This window comes from Mesoplodon bidens (genome assembly GCF_964165515.1).
Source record: "Mesoplodon bidens genome assembly, chromosome: 13".
NCBI lineage: Eukaryota > Metazoa > Chordata > Mammalia > Artiodactyla > Ziphiidae > Mesoplodon > Mesoplodon bidens.
Window position 1 is genome coordinate 36,258,416 of NC_138169.1, and position 15,249 is coordinate 36,273,664.

A 15,249-nucleotide genomic window follows, 5' to 3' on the forward strand; every position below is an offset into this window, starting at 1 on the left:
CAGAAATGAGGATGTCTGTACACTGCTGCAGAAAAGTCTCCAGCATATAGTAAGGTACAGGATGCTGCCTTTTTTTAAATAAATGAGGAGGTGATAAGAATGTAATATATATATAATATTCACATATTATAAACAATATATAGTATGAAATAATTAATATATAATGTATAATACATAATAATAAATACAGCTGTATTAGTCAGGGTCCTCCAGACATATAGAACAAATAAGATGTTATATATATAGAAAGAGACTTATTTTAAGGAATGGGTTCATGCAGTTATGGAGACTGGCAAGTCCAAAATCTGCAAGATGAGCCAGCAGGCTGGGGACCCAGGAATAGCCAATGCTGCAGTTCAAGTCTCAGTTTGATGGCAGAATTCCTTCTTGCTTGAGGGAGGTCAGTCTTCTGTTCTATTCAGGCCTTCATCTAAATGGATGAAGCCAACCCACATTATGGAAGGAAGTCTGCTTTACTCAATGTCTACAAATCTAAATGTAAATCTCATCCAAAAACACCCTCACAGAAACATCCAGAATGGTGTTTGCAAAAATCTGGGCACCGTGACCCAACCAAGTTGACACATTAACCATCACAACTATAAAGAATACTATATGGAATATACTTGCTTATATTAAAAAAATCAATGAATGAAAAACCCCACAAAACTGATTCTAAATAAAGTGGTTTTCTATAGAGGAATGGAAGGAACAGATATAGAAACTTGAATTCTCTGAATGTACTTTGATTTAGTTTTGACTTTGGAATTAGGTAAGTTTTTTGGTGATTCTAAAACAAAATTAAGTCAACATTAAAAAGCAATTCTCAATAACTGAAAGGAAAATGAAACAAATGAACTTGTGTATACAGTTGGTGGCTTACCTACATTGAGAAAAAATATTTCAAATCAATTTATGATGCATCAGTTTGAAACTTTGGTGGGATGTATCCTAAAGACAAATAGAAATCAAACTTTTTTTCAGGAGTCATACTGTTAGTAATAATACTGGTATTCTTATTTTGAAAATATACTATACATAGAGTTGGCTAAAATGAGTAATTTTGATAATGTCATGAAGAACCTTGTTTTTTTTCAGTGTGAGGGAAAAGAGGTACAAATATAAAATCAAATAGTTATGTAGGGCTTCCCTGGTGACGCAGTGGTTGAGTGTCCACCTGCCGATGCAGGGGACATGGGTTCGTGCCCCGGTCCGGGAAGATCCCACATGCCGGGGAGTGGCTGGGTCCGTGAGCCATGGCCACTGAGCCTGCGCGTCCAGAGCCTGTGCTCCGCAACGGTAGAGGCCACAACAGTGAGAGGCCTGTGTACTGCAAAAAACAAACAAACAAACAAAACAAAAAGTTATGTAAATCTCCTAAATTTGAGTTGGAAATTTCAGTGTGAACTCATCATATGTTTTCACATCTGCCCACAAAAAAAGTCTAGAAACAATGATCAACCCGGTAGCTAGGAGTACCTTGTTGCCTAGATTGCCTAGATTGTGGTCTATGAATATCTCCTAAAAGTCCATGTCTCCTAAAAGGAACCAAGATTCCTTGGATGAAGAGCTAATTTCAGGTCTTAGGGAGAAAATGTACAAGATGACCTGAAACATTTTGAATTAAAAAGCAAGGCAGCTAGCATAGACAACTGGGGTCATGTCGAAACGACTCAAGAGCTCATTTGGAGGGCTTTCCACTAACTAATGATGGTCAATTTGAATATCAGAAAGAATAATTACTACAATAGACTGAAACACATAAAATATGTTTAAAAACCTATGAGTACATGAGGATAATTTTTAAAAAAACCACTTATTGGTCATCATCTTATTATTCTGAAAACAGGTGAATAAAGAGGAAGACTCAAACTTCTGCAAACTATTGCCTGAGCAACACTATTTCAGGGTAATGGAATAGTTCATGTGGGAAATAATTTTTTAAAAAGAATATTGGCTAACAAAATGAAATATTGGCTAACAAATAAAAAAAGAATATTGGCTAAAAAAGGAGTAACACAATTAAACTATCTTCATTTTGCACCCCTAATTTAATTATATGATGGATCTAGGCAATGCTCACTACTGGCTGCTAAAATCGTTAGCTTTAGAGAAAGTCTGATCGGGACTGTGGCAGGTGTCTCTGAAGTTCATGCAGCATCCTCATGGACCACCTCTGATTTTAGCCTCAGCTATGGTGGACAGATCTGTTGCACTCAGATTCCTCTCCCACTATCAACATCCCTCAATGCACATGGAGTCTTTTTATTAATACTTCCTGCTCCAGGGTCTTGTCTGTTACCCCTCAAGCTTCCCTGGCTTCAGCTTTCAAGCGGCCCTGAGTGTGGAATAGTTAATGTCTCCAGAAGCAACCCTCATCCAAGAGATGGGAGCTAAAGGACAAATGCTCTTGCCTCCTGTTTTCCAGATGGACCATTCTTGGAGGTCTTCTGCGTGCGCCTCAGTGGAATTGCTAATGCACACTTTCATTGCTTTTTCTTCCCTTTCCTGTGTCACTGGTCCTGCTTGCTCCCTGCTGCTTCCTGAGATCACCTCCCAAATAAACCTACTGCATCCAAGTTCTCACTCCAAACTCTACTTGGGGGAAGAAATAGTAGGGCAGAAACTCTATCATGATCAGGCTGACAACATATGAGCTCAGTGGTTCATGTCATTGTCACAGAAAGACAATCAGACAGTGTGTTTCCAGCACCATTTGTAAAGTATTCCTTTCAAGTATTGAGCTTGAATCTAATCATGCCTTTATATTTAACTGCCAGTTCACAGGAACATGTTAAACTATTCCTTAGGGATGTAATCAGTAATCCGGAATGTGGGAAATTCTGCAAAACAAATGGCCCAATTTCTGCCACAACTAAATGATACGAGAAAAAAGTGGGAGGAGAAAACTGTGAATTAAAAGACACTTAAGAGAGCTATTAAACAAATCTAATGGTTTAGTTAAAAATGATAAACTATACAAGTTATAAGTTGGGGAGTTTATTGATATTAAGGAGCTGGTATTAATTTTAAGTGTAGTATTTGATTAAGTGTCCTGTCTTGTAGAGATACTGAAGTACTAAAGTATGTGTAAATGAAATGATATGTTTGGGATTTGTTTTAAAATAATCTAGTGGGTGGGGTATAGATGAAATGAGATAATCCCATGAAAATGACATGGAGGTGGGTGCTGGATACATGGGGGGTTGAGGGGTTCGCTATACCCTTCTCTTTACTATTGAATATGTTTGAAAATGTGTGTAATAAATGTTTTTTTAAGATGATATTTCTCAGGATACAGAAATGAGAAACTAATGTACTAGAACTTCCAAAACAGACATATGCTGCGACCTTATGCTGAGCCATTTGGCTTCTTTGTCCCTCTGGGATTGTAATTTGTGAAGCATGAGCACACACAGATTAACACCGTGCTGTCTTGCAGGAAGTGCTGGACTCCTATCAGGCAGGGAATGCTCTTTGAGTAATCGTTTTGGTCACTCCTGGGAGTTGAAAGTGATGTTTTGGTGAAGTATGTGCACATACTCAATGTACGATAATGAACCTATGGATTCATTCCCCCAGATGGTCTCAGTTTGATGATATCTCTGAACTTGTTCTCTCTGAAGCAAGGAATTTATTTTGTTAATTTTGTCTATCCCGTAATATCCACCCCAGTATCTTCATTATGTGATGTTTCATTATACCTGATGGTGTGAACCGAAGGTCTTAGGTATCTTCTCATCTGATAGGAGAGGCTTAATCGGTGGTCTGTGAAGTCTGCCCTGGACTCTTTGTCTAGGTAGGTGACCCCGTCACTCACCTCGCAGGGCAATAAGAATGGAGTGTCTGTCTTCTGATTCCTGGAATTGTGCTGAGAGCCAGCATATTTTGTATGTCAACACTACGCTGTATGCTTTATACACGTGATCTCATATCTTTATCTTCCACTGGGGGTGGAATGTTCCAGATGGCCCACCTGCCCCTGGAACCCTGCCTTCTTATCCTCTCTCCTAGATGTGATTTCAGATGTCTCTTTATTAAATTGTTAGAGCTGTGATGACAAAGTCCCGCAGATTGAGTGGCTTAAACAACAGACATTTATTGTTTCACAGCCTGGAGGCTAGAAGTCTAAGATCAAGGTGTTGGCAGGTTCCTTCTGAGGGCTATGATGGAAGATCGGTCCCAGGCTTCCCTCCTTGGTGTGTGGATGGCTGTTTTCACCCTATGCCTCCTTGCATTTTTTTCCCTCTATGCACATCTCTGTGTCTAAATTTCCCATTTTTATTTATTTTATGTTTTAAAGTTTTTATTTGCGGTTTAAAAAGACAGAGCATAAAACTTCCAAACTTCACTGCTTATTTTTTAGTGTACAGTTCAGTAGTACTAAGTATATTCACTTTGTTGTGCAACAGATCTCCAGACCTCGTTCCCCACTGACCAACTCCCTGCTCCTCCCTCCCACAGCCCCCAACAACTTGCTCCTTTTAAGAATTTTACTACTTTAGATATCTCAAGTGTAATCATGCACTCAAATTTCCCATTTTTATTTTATTTTGTTTTATTTTTTAACATCTTTATTAGAGTATAATTGCTTTACAATGGTGTGTTAGTTTCTGCTTTATAATAAAGTGAATCATTTATACATATACATATATCCCCATATCTCCTCCCTGTTGTGTCTCCCTCCCACCCTCCCATCCCACCCCTCTAGGTGGTCACAAAGCACCGAGCTGATCTCCCTGTGCTATGTGGCTGCTTCCCATTAGCTATCTATTTTACGTTTGGTAGTGTATATATGTTCATGCCACTCTCTCACTTTGTCCCAGCTTACCCTTCCCCCTCCCCGTATCCTCAAGTTCATTCTCTATTAGGTCTGTATCATTATTCTTGTCTTGCCCTTAGGTTCTTCTGACCATTTTTTTGTTTTTAGATTCCATATATATGTGTTAGCATACGGTATTTGTTTTTCTCTTTCTGACTTACTTCACTCTGTATGACAGACTCTAGGTCCATCCACCTCACTACAAATAACTCAGTTTCGTTCCTTTTTATGGCTGAGTAATGTTCCATTGTATATATATGCCACATCTTCTTTATCCATTCATCTGTTGATGGACATTTAGGTTGCTTCCATGTCCTGGCTATTGTAAATAGAGCTGCAATGAATATTTTGGTACATGACTCTTTTTTTTTAAATTTTATTTTATTCTTTATACAGCAGGTTCTTATTAGTTATCCATTTTATACATATTGGTGTATATATGTCAATCCCAATCTCTCAGTTTATCACACCACCACCACCACCCCTGCTTTCCCCCCTTGGCGTCCATATGTTTGTTCTCTACATCTGTGTCTCTATTTTCTGCCCTGGTTCATCTGTACCATTTTTCTAGGTTCCATATATATGCGTTAATACACGATATTTGTTTTTCTCTTTCTGACTTACTTCACTCTGTATGACAGTCTCTAGATCCATCCACGTCTCTACAAATGACCCAATTTTGTACCTTTTAATGGCTGAGTAATATTCCATTGTGTATATGTACCACATCTTCTTTTTTTTTAATTTTTTGCTTTATAACAAATTTAATCAGTTATACATATACATATGTTTCCATATCCCCACCCTTTTTCGTCTCCCTCCCACCCTCCCTATCCCACCCCTCCAGGCGGTCACAAAGCACCGAGCTGATCTCCCTGTGCTATGCGGCTGCTTCCCACTAGCTATCTACCTTACGTTTGGTAGTGTATATATGTCCATGCCTCTCTCTTGCTTTGTCACAGCTTACCCTTCCCCCTCCCCATATCCTCAAGTCTATTCTCTAATACGTCTGTGTCTTTATTCCTGTCTTACCCCTAGGTTCTTCATGACATCTTTTTTTCTTAAATTCCACATATATGTGTTAGCATATGGTATTTGTCTTTCTTTTTCTGACTTACTTCACTCTGTATGACAGACTCTAGGTCCATCCACCTCATTACAAATAGCTCAATTTCATTTCTTTTTATGGCTGAGTAATATTCCATTGTATATATGTGCCACATCTTCTTTATCCATTCATCCGATGATGGACACTTAGGTTGTTTCCATCTCCGGGCTATTGTAAATAGGGCTGCTATGAACATTTTGGTACATGACTCTTTTTGAATTATGGTTTTCTCAGGGTATATGCCCAGTAGTGGGATTGCTGGGCCATATGGTAGTTCTATTTTTAGTTTTTTAAGGAACCTCCATACTGTTCTCCATAGTGGTTATATCAATTTACATTCCCACCAACAGTGCAGGAGGGTTCCCTTTTCTCCACACCCTCTCTAGCATTTATTGTTTGAAGATACTTTGCTGATGGCCATTCTGTTGGGTGTGAGAGGATATCTCATTGTAGTTTTGATTTGCATTTCTCTAATGATTAATGATGGTGAGCATCCTTTCATGTGTTTGTTAGCAATCTGTATATCTTCTTTGGAGAAATGTCTATTTAGGTCTTCTGCTCATTTTTGGATTGGGTTGTTTGTTTTTTTGATATTGAGCTGCATGAGTTGCTTGCATGTTTTGGAGATTAATCCTTTGTCAGTTGCTTCATTTGCAACTATTTTCTCCCATTCTGAGTGTTGTCTTTTCGTCTTCTTTACGATTTCCTTTGCTGTGCAAAAGCTTTGAAATTTCATTAGGTCCCATTTGTTTATTTTTGCTTTTATTTCCATTTCTCTATGAGGTGGGTCAAGAAGGATCTTGCTGTGATTTATATCATAGAGTGTTCTGCCTATGTTTTCCTCTAAGAGTTTGATGGTGTCTGGCCTTACATTTAGGTCTTTAATACATTTTGAGTTTATTTTTGTGTATGGTGTTAGGGAGTATTCTAATTTCATTCTTTTACATGTAGCTGTCCAGTTTTACCAGCTTATTGGAGAGGCTGTCTTTTCTCCATTGTGTATTCTTGCCTCCTTTATCAAAGGTAAGGTGACCATATGTGCATGGGTTTCTCTCTGGGCTTTCTATCCTGTTCCATTGATCCATACTTCTGTTTTTGTGCCAGTACCATACTGTCTTGATTACTGTAGCTTTGTAGTATAGTCTGAAGTCAGGGAGCCTGATTCCTCCAGCTCCATTTTTCTTAAGATTGCTTTGGCTATTTGGGGTCTTTTGTGTTTCCATACAAATTTTGAAATTTTTTCTTCTAGTTCTGTGAAAAAATGCCAGTGGTAGTTTGATAGGGATTGCATTGAATCTGTAGATTGCTTTGGGTAGTAGAGTCATTTTCACAATGTTGATTCTTCCAATCCAAGAACATGGTATATCTCTCCATCTATTTGTATCATCTTTAATTTCTGTCATCAGTGTCTTATAATTTTCTGCATACAGGTCTTTTGTCTCCTTAGGTAGGTTTATTCCTAGGTATTTTATTCTTTTTGTTGCAATGATAAATGGGAGTGTTTTCTTAATTTCACTTTCAGATTTTTCATCAGTAGTGTATAGGAATGCCAGAGATTTCTGTGCATTAATTTTTTACCCTGCTACTTTACCAAATTCATTGATTAGCTCTAGTAGTTTTCTGGTAGCATCCTTAGGATTCTCTATTATAGTATCATGTCATCTGCAAACAGTGAAAGCTTTACTTCTTCTTTTCCAATTTGGATTCCTTTTATTTCTTTTTCTTCTCTGATTGCTGTGGCTAAGACTTCCAAAACTATGTTGAATAATAGTGGTGAGAGTGGGCAACCTTTTCTTGTTCCTGATCTTAGTTGAAATGGTTTCAGTTTTTCACCATTGAGGACGATGTTGGCAGTGGGTTTGTCATATATGGCCTTTATCATGTTGAGGAAAGTTCCCCCTATGCCTACTTTCTGGAGGGTTTTTATCATAAATGGGTGTTGAATTTTGTCAAAAGCTTTCTCTGCATCTATTGAGATGATCATATGGGTTTTCTCCTTCAATTTGTGTATCACGTTGATTGAATTGCATATATTGAAGAATCCTTGCATTCCTGGGATAAACCCCATTTGATCATAGTGTATGATCCTTTTCATGTGCTGTTGGATTCTGTTTGCTAGTATTTTGTTGAGGATTTTTGCATGTATGTTCATCAGTGATATTGGCCTGTAGTTTTATTTGTGACATGTTTGTCTGGTTTTGGTAGCAGAGTGATGGTGGCCTCGTAGAATGACTTTGGGTGTATTCCTCCCTCTGCTATATTTTGGAAGAGTTTGAGAAGGATAAGTGTTAGCTCTTCTCTAAATGTTTGATAGAATTCGCCTGTGAAGCCATCTGGTCCTGTGCTTTTGTTTTTTGGAAGAGTTTTAATCACAGTTTCAATTTCAGTGCCTGTGATTGGTCTGTTCATATTTTCTATTTCTTCCTGGTTCAGTCTCGGAATGTTGTGCATTTCCAAGAATTTGTCCATTTCTTCGAGGTTGTCTATTTTACTGGCATGTAGTTGATTGTAGTAATCTCTCATGATCCTTTGTATTTCTGCAGTGTCAGTTGTTCTCCTTTTTCATTTCTAATTCTATTGATTTGAGTCTTCTCCCTTTTTCTCTTGATAAGTCTGGCTAATGGTTTATCAAGTTTGTTTATCTTCTCAAAGAACCAGCTTTTAGTTTTATTGCTCTTTGCTATTGTTTCCTTCATTTCTTTTTCATTTATTTGTGATCTGATCTTTATGATTTCTTTCCTTCTGCTAACTTTGGTTTTTTTTTTCTTCTTTCTTTAATTGCTTTAGGTATAAGGTTAGGTTGTTTATTTGAGATATTTCTTGTTCCTTAAGGTAGTATTGTATTGCTATAAACTTCTCTCTTTAGAATTCCTTTTGCTGCATCCCATAGGTTTTGCATTGTCATGTTTTCATTGTCATTTGTTTCTAGGTATTTTTTGATTTCCTCTTCAATTTCTTCGGTGATCACTTCATTATTAAGTAGTGTATTGTTTAGCTTCCATGTGTTTGTATTTTTTACAGATCTTTTCCTGTAATTGATATCTAGTCTCATAGCGTTGTGGTCAGAAAAGATACTTGATACAATTTCAATTTTCTTAAATTTACCAAGGCTTGATTTGTGACCCAAGATAGGATCTATCCTGGAGAATGTTCCATGAGCACTTGAGAAGAATGTGTATTCTGTTGTTTTTGGATGGAATGTTCTACAAATGTCAATTAAGTCCATCTTGTTTAATGTATCATTTAAAGCTTGTGTTTCCTTATTGATTTTCATTTTGGATGATCTGTCCATTGGTGAAAGTGGGATGTTAAAATCCCCTACTATGAATTTGTTAGTGTCGATTTCCCCTTTCATGGCTGTTAGTATTTTCCTTATGTATTGAGGTGCTGCTATGTTGGGTGCATAAATATTTATAATTGTTATATCTTCTTCTTGGATCGATCCCTTGATCATTATGTAGTGTCCTTCTGTGTCTCTTGTAATAGTATTTGTTTTAAAGTCTATTTTGTCTGATATGAGAATTGCTACTCCAGCTTTCTTTTGATTTCCATTTGCATGGAATATCGTTTTACGTCCCCTCACTTTCAGTCTGTATGTGTCCCTAGGTCTGAAGTGGGTCTCTTATAGATAGCATATATACGGGTCTTTTTTCTGTATCCATTCAGCCAGTCTATGTCTTTTGGTTGGAGCATTTAATCCATTTACATTTAAGGTAATTATCAATATTTATGTTCCTACTACCATTTTCTTAATTGTTTTGGGTTTATTATTGTAGGTCTTTTCCTTCACTTGTGTTTCCTGCCTAGAGAAGTTTCTTTAGCATTTGTTGTAAAGCTGGTTTGATGGTGCTGAATTCTCTTAGGTTTTCCTTGTCTGTAAAGCTTTTAATTTCTTTGTCGAATGTGAATAAGATCCTTGCTGGGTAGAATAATCTTGGTTGTAGGTTTTCCCCCCTCATCACTTTAAATATGTCCTGCTACTGCCTTCTGGCTTGCAGAGTTTCTGCTGAGAGATCAGCTGTTAAGCTTATTGGGATGCCCTTATGTGTTATTTGTTGTTTTTCCCTTACTGCTTTTAATATTTGTTCTTTGTATTCAATTTTTAATAGTTTGATTAATATGTGTCTTTGCATATTTCTCCTTGGATTTATCCTGTATGGGACACTCTGTGCTTCCTCGACTTGATTAACTATTTCCTTTCCCATATTAGGTAGGTTTTCAACTGTAATCTCTTCAAATATTTTCTCAGTCCCTTTCTTTTTCTCTTCTTCTTCTGGGACACCTATAATTCAAATGTGTGTTTAATATTATCCCAGAGGTCTCTGAGATTGTCCTCAATTCTTTTCATTCTTTTTTCTTTGTTCTGCTCTGCAGTAGTTATTCCACTATTTTATCTTCCAGGTCACTTATCTGTTCTTCTGCCTCAGTTAGTCTGGTATTGGTCCCTTCTAGAGAACTTTTAATTTCATTTATTGTGTTGTTCATGATTGTTTGTTTGCTCTTTAGTTCTTCTAGGTCCTAGCTAAACGTTTCTTGTATTTTCTCCATTCTATTTCCAAGATTTTGGATCATCTTTACTATCATTTTTCTGAATTCTTTTTCAGGTAGATTGCCTATTTCCTCTTCATTTGTTTGGTCTGCTGGGTTTTTACCTTGCTCCTTCATCTGCTGTGTGTTCCTCTGTCTTCTCATTTCACTTAACTTACTGTGTTTGGGGTCTCCTTTTCGCAGGCTGCAGGTTCATAGTTTCTGTTGTTTTTGGTGTCTGTCCCCAGTGGCTAAGGTTGGTTCAATGTGTTGTGTAGGCTTCCTGGTGCAGGGGACTAGTACCTGTGTTCTGGTGGATAAGGCTGGATCTTTTATTTCTGGTGGGCAGGTCCACGGCTGGTGGTGTGTTTTGGGGTGTCTGTGGACTTAATATGATTTTAGGCAGCCTCTGTGCTAATGGTTGGGGTTGTTTCCTGTCTTGCTAGTTGTTTGGCATAGGGTGTCCAGCACTGTAGCTTGCTGGTCGTTGAGTGGAGCTGGGTCTTGGCGTTGAGATGGAGAGCTCTGGGAGATTTTCACCATTTGATATTATGTGGAGCTGGGAGGTCTCTTGTGGACCAGTGTCCTGAACTTGGCTCTCCCTCCGCAGTGGCACAGCCCTGATGCCTGGCTGGAGCACCAAGAGCCTGTCCTCCACACGGCTCAGAATAAAAGGGAGGGAAAAAACGAAAGAAGAAGATAAAATTAAATAAAATAATATAAAGTTATTAAAATAAAAAATAATTATTAAGGAGAAGAGTTTTTTAAGTAAAAAAACCCCCAAAAAATGTACAGACAGAATCCTAGGTCCAATGGTAAAAGCAAAGCTATTCAGACAAAATCACACACAGAAGCATACACATACACACTCACAAAAGGAGAAAAAGGGAAAAAAAATATATCGTTGCTCCCAAAGTCTACCTTCTCAATTTGGGATGATTTGTTGTCTATTCAGGTATTCCACAGATGCAGGGTACATCAAGTTGATTGTGGAGATTTAATCCCCTGCTCCTGAGGCTGCTGGGAGAGATTTCCCTTTCTCTTCTTTGTTCGCAGAGCTCCCGGGGTTCAGCTTTGGATTTGGACCCCCCTCTGCGTGTAGGTTGCCTGAGGGCATCTGTTTCTGCCCAGACAGGACGGGGTTAAAGGAGCAGCTGATTCGAGGACTCTGGCTCACTCAGGTGGGGGGAGGGAGGGGTACGGATGCCGGGCGAGCCTGTGGCGGCAGAGGCCGGCGTGACAATGCACCAGCCTGAGGCGCGCCGTGCATTCTCCCGCGGAAGTTGTCCCTGGATCACGGGACCCTGGCAGTGACGGGGCTGCACAGGCTCCCCGGAAGGGAGGTGTGGAGAGTGACCTGTGCTCGCACACAGGCTTCTTGGTGGCTGCAGCAGCAGCCTTAGCGTCTCATGGTCGTCTCTGGTGTCCGTGCTGACAGCTGCGGCTCGCGCCTGTCTCTGGAGCTCCTTTAAGCGGCGCTCTGAATCCCCTCTCCTTGTGCACCAGGAAACAAAGAGGCAAGAAAAAGTCTCTTGTCTCTTCAGCAGCTCCAGACTTTTTCCCGGACTCCCTCCCGGCTAGCCGTGGTGCACTAGCTCCTTCAGGCTGTGTTCATGCTGCCAACCCCAGTCCTCTCTCTGGGATGCAACCCTGGAAGCCCAAGCCTCAGTTCCCAACCCCTGCTCGTCCTGGCCGGTGAGCAGACAAGCCTCTCGGGCTGGTGAGTGCTGGTCGGCACCGATCCTCTGTGCGGGAATCTCTCCGCTTTGCCTTCCGCACCTGTGTTGCTGTGCTTTCCTCCGCGGCCGCGAAGTTCCCCCCCTCCACCACCCGCAGTCTCTGCCCGCGAAGGGGCTTCTAGTGTGTGGAAGCCTTTACTCCTTCACAGCTCCTTCCCACTGGTGCAGGTCCCGTCCCTATTCTTTTGTCTCTGTTTATTCTTTTTTCTTTTGCCCTACCCGGGTACGTGGGGACTTTCTTGCCTTTTGGGAGGTCTGAGGTCTTCTGCCAGCGTTCAGTAGGTGTTCTGTAGGAGTTGTTCCACATGTAGATGTATTTCTGATTGTGGGAGGAAGGTGATCTCCGTGTCTTACTCTTCCACCATCTTTTTTTTTTTTTGTGTGTGGTACGTGGGCCTCTCACTGTTGTGGCCTCTCCCGTTGCGGAGCACAGGATCCGAACACGCAGGCTCAGCGGCCGTGGCTCACGGGCCCAGCCGCTTCACAGCATGTGGGATCTTCCCGGACCGGGGCACGAACCTGTGTCCCCTGCATCGGCAGGCAGACTCTCAACCACTGCGCCACCAGAGAAGCCCTCTTCCGCCATCTTGAAGCTCCTCCCAAGTTTCCCATTTTTAAAAGGACATCAGTTGTACTGGATTATGGCCCACCCTTATGACCGCATTTTAACTTGATTACCTCTGTAAAGAACCTATTTCCAAATACAATCATAACATATAAATTTGGGGGGCGGGCACAACTTAACTTGTAAGTCTCCAAAAGGGACAATTCCTTGTGCTTCTGGAATAGCTTATTGCTCTTCTGAAGATTTGGTTTGTTCCTTGCTCGAAAGTCGGCACAAGTACGGAAATTTTAGGGATGGAAAAGGGTGAGAATATTGGAGTTGATGTTTTGGGAATTCTCAGACATAGACAAGCATGAGACTGCTGGCAAACTGTGAAGTACTTGATGTTCCATGTGAATTACCATGCTTAAAATTCAACTTAAGATTGATATGACAGTTCACAAGTAATTTGACCTCCTGGGTAGCTTTTCATTAGCTTTATCTCTGGCTCTGATCTTTCAGTAACAGACAATAAAAGGGTTGAAAGAGGCAGAGGCTCTGTACATGGCAGAACCCTGGGACTTGCTGTGAGTGACGTGGTTAATGGAAAGGAGACAAAACCCTGTTGTACCCTTGTTCTGGCCACAAGAGTGTACCCTATTCTGCTTACAAAAATCTAGCTGTGGAGAAAAATGGGGAAATAATTCCTTTAACAATAATTAGAACCAGAAAGGAAATAGCAGAGAGGGTGCAAGTAGAGATATTTCTGTTTACAAATCTCAGTGAAATCTTAGGAAAATGGTGAGGAGAAAAAGGCGAGAGAGTAGTTCTTGTATAGCTATGGGAAGGAAATAGTGAAAGGAGCATTTCTGGAAGTGAGTGCGCTGTAGGGTGTGGGATAGCCAGCTGCAGAAAGTTGCCCCATCCTGACACTCCTGTAGGGCCTGGCTCAGCTCCAGCGCCACGTGCTCGTCCCATTCAGGTCTGTGCACCCAGCTGCACATTCACCCCAGTGCTCTGGGCTCCCTTGCTCTCTGATTCCCTGGCTCTAAATGTGGGCTGTCTGTTAGTGCTTCCTGATTTTACCACCTATGCAGTCCTCACTCCAACTGCTGTGCAAGTCTTTGCTGAGCAGGCTCCCTTGCTCTTAGAGATGCTGTCAGCATTGGAGAAGAGAAAATCCCTCTGCTAGTTCAGCAGTGCCATGGAACCCCAACCACAGGTTCTTGCTTCTCCTCCTTTTCTGGCTGAAGGAATGAATTTGTAGCTAGACTGATCAACCCCTCTTCTGCTCCCTAACTGCTTGAGGAGAACGAAATCAGAAAGCTGCTTATGAAAACTTCCTAGACATGTAAAAATATGTATATTTTATAGTTTTAAGGACTATGCAGCTTAGGTGTATTTGCTCTGGGGATGAAAAGCAAATTCAGTGTGAAGTGGGGTGACTCACTAGTTGCTTTCATACTTGAGAGCTTCAGCCTGCCATGCCTTCTGGCTGGGATTTGGCATATAAATTTCATTAGAAAATATTTCTTTGGGTTGTCAGAGGTTGGAAAGAGGAATGCTGAGGCTGGAGGATCACAAAGACAGTATCTGAAGTGGGCAGTATGCTAAGAGGATGCTAAGGGAAAAGAGAAATGAGAAGGGTCTTTGGTGTTATATATAAGCACTGGATTTGCTTCTTGCAGAGAGCGTAATTGTTATGGTTTCTCTGATTTGTAGAGACTGGTTTGCAGAGGCAGGGACTGGAGCCTCCTGGAAGGCATTCTTTTTTCCCTTGACTTTCAAACCCATGTCCTTCTCTTCTCCTTGCCTGAAACCTCAATTTCTTTGCCTCTCCTTGCTCTCTACTCCCTCCTTCCTGTCCCATGTCATTTTTGTAGTTGTCTCAACACTCCCACGGTTGCCAGACTACTTGTCTTTCTTTCTTTCTTTAGAAGGCCCCAGTACAAAGAGTATAAAGCTTTTTTGGAGAGGGAAGGAGGAAAGGTAGGCTCTTAATGAAAAATAAGAACAACAGACCTTGAAATTCTAGTGGAATTCATTGAACTTCTAGACATAATATTAGTGGAATGGTGTTTCTGTTTTGATTCTCAAACTAGTGTTAAATGTCAGGTCAGGACCCAAGCTTTCAGTATAATTCTTAACAGTTTCTCATCTCAAAATAAGGGAATAACATTGACTTCTCACGGTGGATGACAACAGTAACTCCTCTGGAGGAGGCTTTTCTTGGCACTTTGGTTATAAAAGGCTCTTATATGATTACATCATATGGTGATAAAAGCTAACAATTTCTGCCCCTTCCTTCCTTCCTTCCTTCCTTCCTTCCTTCCTTCCTTCCTTCCTTCCTTCCTTCCTTCCTTCCTTTCTCTTTCTTTCTCTATCAAGAGTCAATCATGTGGTCTTATCTCCCTTGCTAGTTGACTTGGAGGTGGACAGATGACTCAGTCCTGGCCAGTGGAACCCAAAGGTCAATCTGCTCTGGAGCTTCTGGGAAAGGTTTCTTTAA